The following is a 5293-nucleotide window of genomic DNA, read 5'->3' as shown; positions in this document are numbered from 1 at the left end:
AACATGCTTCACTCGAAAAATTAAATGATCCACATGCAAAAGCCATATAATAAACAGATAAGCATGGAGACAAGACTTGACACTTGACACGACTCTTGACTCACAGATTAATAAAAAGTAGCATCGAACGGGTAAAGTAAAGTATCCTCAAAAGGAAAGAAAAGGGTGATGGGAGCCAACCATACACCAAAATAAGTCGGGCTACTACCGACAGTCGGGCCATACCGACAGGAATTCCAATGCACAACGGCATAAAAGAGAATGAAACAACGTCTTGTATCATTCTAGGAGTACAAGTTTTCCGGCAAGACTCCCCCCACACTACTACAAAAATGGCCAAAGAGACCCTTAAGAAAAGACCCATTGGTTGAGATAACGGGTCTCTTTAATATAAGAAACCCAATATTAGAGATAACGGGTCTCTAATTACAGAAATTACCCACAATTTATCTGCGAAAAATAAGATGGAAAAAACGAGAGACCCCTTATTTTAAATAACAGGTCTCTAATTTATCAAAGGGCCCACATTTTTTGGACAGAAAATCAAAAGGGGGAAATGTGAGACCCGTTAGTTTAGATAAAAGGTCTCCTGTGTACCCTGGGCCCACAAAGCCAATTTACGAGAAAATCATGAGAGCCCTTATTTGATACCGGGTCTCTTTCGTTTCCTTCTTTCGCATCTTCCAACAACCTTGTTCCATTAGAAAACATTAGAAAAAAATGAAACCCAGAGCTTTTCCTTCCATCTCTTCCTCTGCACTTCCCCTCTAGATCTGGAAACCCGATTGAGAAAATAATCTGCGGTAATGGCGCCTCATTACTTGAAAGAACCTGGAAGCGAGCATCTAGAGTTCAGCAAGCTACACTCTCTCAGATCCAAACCGGAAGAACCTTTTCCAGGTCTGTAATTTTTTAGTTTCAATATCCGATTTTGTGATGTTTTGTTGATTTCATTTGAATTAAGTTCATGTTGATTTAGTTGCTATTGTGTTGCGTTTTTTTCTTATTTGTTCTGGATTTCACGGAATTTAAGGTTTTTTTACTTGCACGGTTATGTTTTGTGAGATTAGGGTTTTTAGGGATCGTTCTTCGGGAGGATTTGAGGGGAATTAGGATTTCAGATTGGTTAAAAGCTTCGTGGGTGTAAAGGCAATCTAGGTAATAATCGGAAAATGAAGAATTGCGGCTAAGGTTGTGTGTTCTGCGAAATTAGTAATTGTTATTTTCATGTGGGATTTTCGATTTTAATTTGTAATTGTTGTTACAAAGTTAGGTTTTTCTTTCTTTCTGAATTTTTCAAATTCAATTTCAACTACAAAGTTAGGTTTTTTCTTTTATGAGTTTCTACGAATTTCTAATTGACTGTGTGAAATTGTGGCTTTAGTCGAATTTGAATTCTTCATGCTTGTCAACTGTCAATTGGATGTTTTAGATTCATTTGAAGTATTCATGCCAGAATTCTAATCTTTATGTCGACTCTACCACAAAAAAGTTAGTAGGAAAATCAGATTTCGTCTGATGACTTGTAGTTTCTAAATGGTGTGGATGTCATGCTTAATGGTGTTGGTGTCATGCTAAATTTGTTTAGAGGGATTAATTTTTCTTGTGGTGTGTGATGCCCAACCTGGCTTCTTTCATGAACATAATTAAGATTCAGTATAGTTTTTCTGGTTTGGAAACATCAGGTTACTTGCTGCGCCTCATAATTTATAGTGTAGTAACCGTACCACATGACTGAGAGCTGAAACATTAAATGTTCTGAACCCTAAGGCAGTCAAATAATATGAATTAAGCCATAGATGTTTGGTTATATGCCTCATCATATGTCCTTAAACTGAGTGTAGTAGCTTAGAGTTCCACAACTTTAGCATTGTTTAAAATTTAGCTCTCGAAAAATCATATAATTAAGAACTTATTCTATCCTTCCTTTAAGACAATGGATTTGGTATACTATGTCTGATTTCCAACAATTTATTTTGGGTTTTAAACATGGCTTCAGAGAAGATAATGAGATAGGTGGTGCACGAATGAGATTGAGGCCTTACGAGCAACTCAAGTGCTGAAGGAAAAGCTTTAGATGAGGTATATATTCCGAGATACTTTGTCATATTTTTTTATTTAACCTCATTTGTTACTTTTCCATGATCTTCAGCTAAGTCTATATGCATTGTGTATTACTTTATGTATTCTCCCCCCTTGTACAACTCAAAATGAACTACGAAAAGTTAGATGAGAAACTTACAGTCACTGAAAACTTCCTGTAACTAAGGTATTTATGCCGATTTTCAGATGTTAACCAAGGTTTCATGCAAGTAAAAGGAACCAAAGAAAGTGACAGTGGTTGTGTTTGGGAACTGATCAAAATGCATAATCTAGAAATGAAGAAAGGAGCTGACGAGAAGAAGGATGCTTTGGCTGCACAGTTTGTAGCTGAAGCAGCCCTTAGGAGGCTACACACAAACAACAAGGAGGAGGATCTTCTACCAATTGATTCGATCATCGATCCTCTTGAAGCTGACATCAAAATTTACAAGAATGAGGTACTTACTACAAGTAGAAATAATTTTAGTATCAACTGATGGCCTGCTAGATACTTATATTGAATTCTAAGATCTGTCTTCTTTGGCAGATTGCAACTTTGCTAGAGGATAAGAAAGCTATGGAACGTCATACAAAGTCAAAAGAAGCAGTTGTCCTTGAGACAAGGAAAATCTTGAGGAGTTGAGGATATATAAAACCAAAACCTCGAGTTAAGGAGACAGATCGAAATCTACCTGGAAGAGAACAAAATACTCGAAAAGACCAACCATCATAAAGTCATAGAGGTTGAAAAGCTTAGCCAGGCGATTCAGGAACTTGAGGAGGTCGTTTTGGCTGGTGGGGGCTACTGCTAATGTTGTTATAGAAACGCAAAATCTCTGAGCTCAATGTAAGATATAATACTTTGACTAACAGAAGGTTATAAATTGCATCCAGTTTCTCACTTTTGTTTGATGTTCTCAATTTTCATAATATATGATTTGCTGGAATATTTATTGGTGGTGAGTGTGTTACGATTTAATTTCTCTTTTATACTCTTTACTGTAAAGAATAATAAACTAGTTCAATGTCTCAAGATAGAGTAGTTTTTCTAATGTCTGATCATAAATTATCTTTGGTGATATTTAGGAGGAGAAGATAATTCGTGAGGGGGAGCTTGCACGAGCTAAGGTGTCAGCAAACAGAGTGGCAACTGTAGTTGGCTAATGAATGGAAAGACGGGGTTGATAAGGTAATTCCAGTGAAGCAATGGGTTGAAGAACATAGGGTTTTGCAAGTATACAACTCCCTGTACATGGAATTCCTCTTATCGACCATATAATCTCAGTCAAACAAATGACACATGTATGCCAATTTTCAAGCAGAGATGAAGCGTTTAAAGGACAAACTAGCAGTGACTGAAAAAACTGCAAAGGCAGAATCATAGATGAAGGTAAATAAATTAGCTAACTCTAACTTACTGATATTTTTATTGGTTAGATCAAGTTGGAGAAGGAAAGGAGATCCCCTAGTTCACCAAAATGGTCATCAATGAGTATGTATTAAACTGGAGTTTTTTCATTTTCCTTAGCTTTTGACATCAATTTTTGCATTACTTGTTTATATTCCGATTTTCTGAAATGATATAGAGAGTATAGAGTATGTTTTAAACCGGAGTTCTTTCATTTTCCTTAGCTTCTGATATCATTTTTTGCATTAATTGTTTATATGCATATTTCTGAATTGATACAGAATATAGAGATATGTACCTGTGATCTTTGCAATATTAGTATGCCACAACTTTCTTCTTCCTAGAACTGGTTATGATCCTACTGCATTCTTCTTCCTAGTACTGCATTATCTTCACATGTTCTAAAACTACCAATCGTCTTGTCGTATGATTTTCATATTGGTGATTATGGATAATATGTACGCGTGTAACTGAATTCCTTACAATAATCAGTTTATATGAAATTCCACACTTTAGCTGCACTCTGTAAAAGAAAAATCGGGAGTACAATTTCTCCCTTTGTTTTGAAAAATATATCACCACATGCAATTCTTTACTAAGCTCATTTGTTCCTCCAAAAGACTCTCGGTTACTCAAAACTTCCCAGTTAATTTTATACACTATATTGAAAGGTTCCCTGGTAAGTGGGTCAGTTTTATCTATAAATTTTCCTTAGTTGGTTCAAGGGCTGGTAAATTGGCACTTACGTCAGTATTTCTACAACTTTTGTAATGGCGGTCCTCTCACATGTGTAGCTTTAATGATTAAAGGTGTGCGGCATAGCACCTTGATGTCCTGCCGTTAAGGAATTCACTGTTGTAGATGATAATCAAATGTTCTTAAATTCTTCTAGCATGCTTCTTTTGTCTGTTAATTTCTTGTCCTTATAGATCTTTCTCCATTGTGTCTTTCAGATAAAATGGTCTATGACAGGAGAGAAACAAACCAAGATTCTACGATTTAATATAATTTCGCATACAAGGGACATGAAAGGTTTGTTGCTAGCTGGTTATTATGTGGAATATATTTGTTATAAGTTCCTTTAACTTTTCTTATGTGACTTATATGACTTATGTGACATATCTTTTGTAACTTTTGATGCGTTTAAACAAATTGATGGAAGTAAATTTGAGGGAACTAAGGAGGGTTCTGATGGATGGTGGAGCGTGGAAGAACTTTTCATAACTGGCGGCCTCAAAGAATAGGTGGTGGACTAGGAATAAATGGAGTTGGAGGTGATATGCTTGTGCTCGCATTGCTAATGATGATTATTGTCAATTTGTTTAATATTGTCACAATTATGTAGACTTTTGAGCTTTATTATATTTTGGAGATTATAATTGATGTAAAGTAGAAAATAATTTTTTTTTGGTAATTGTAAGAATTATTTTGGAATTTATTAAATGGTTAAATGCTGATTTTTTTAGGCCGAAAAATGGTTTATTTATGCTGTTTTTTTTTTAATAAAAATTAATGAAAGAGACCCGTTAGGTATAAAATGGGGTCTCTCGAGTTCAATAATAAAAAATAGTAGAATATTCAAAGAGACCCTTTATCCTACTTATGGGGTCTGAATTGTTAAATATAAAAATATTAAAAAAATTCAAAGAGACCTCCTATCTTACATATGGGGTCTCAGTTTGTTGGATAAAGTAATATTAAGAAAATCGAAGAGACCCCATATGTTAAATATGGGATCTGAATTTTTTTACAAGCATACCCCATTTCTCTAATAACGGGTCTCTTCCCCTTATATATTATTTT

At 35.2% G+C, this 5293-nt stretch overlaps 1 pseudogene; it reads left to right on the top strand.

Annotated features, from left to right (window-relative positions):
• Nucleotides 1-806: 806 nt before the first annotated feature.
• Nucleotides 807-4955, top strand: LOC110800080 (microtubule-associated protein 70-1-like; annotated as a pseudogene).
• The last annotated feature ends 338 nt before the right edge of the window (nt 4956-5293 follow it).

This window comes from Spinacia oleracea, chromosome 3, assembly GCF_020520425.1.
Source record: "Spinacia oleracea cultivar Varoflay chromosome 3, BTI_SOV_V1, whole genome shotgun sequence".
Taxonomy (NCBI): Eukaryota; Viridiplantae; Streptophyta; class Magnoliopsida; order Caryophyllales; family Amaranthaceae; genus Spinacia; species Spinacia oleracea.
Note: the sequence above shows the minus strand (reverse complement) of the source record. Positions and strands in the feature narration are given on the sequence as shown.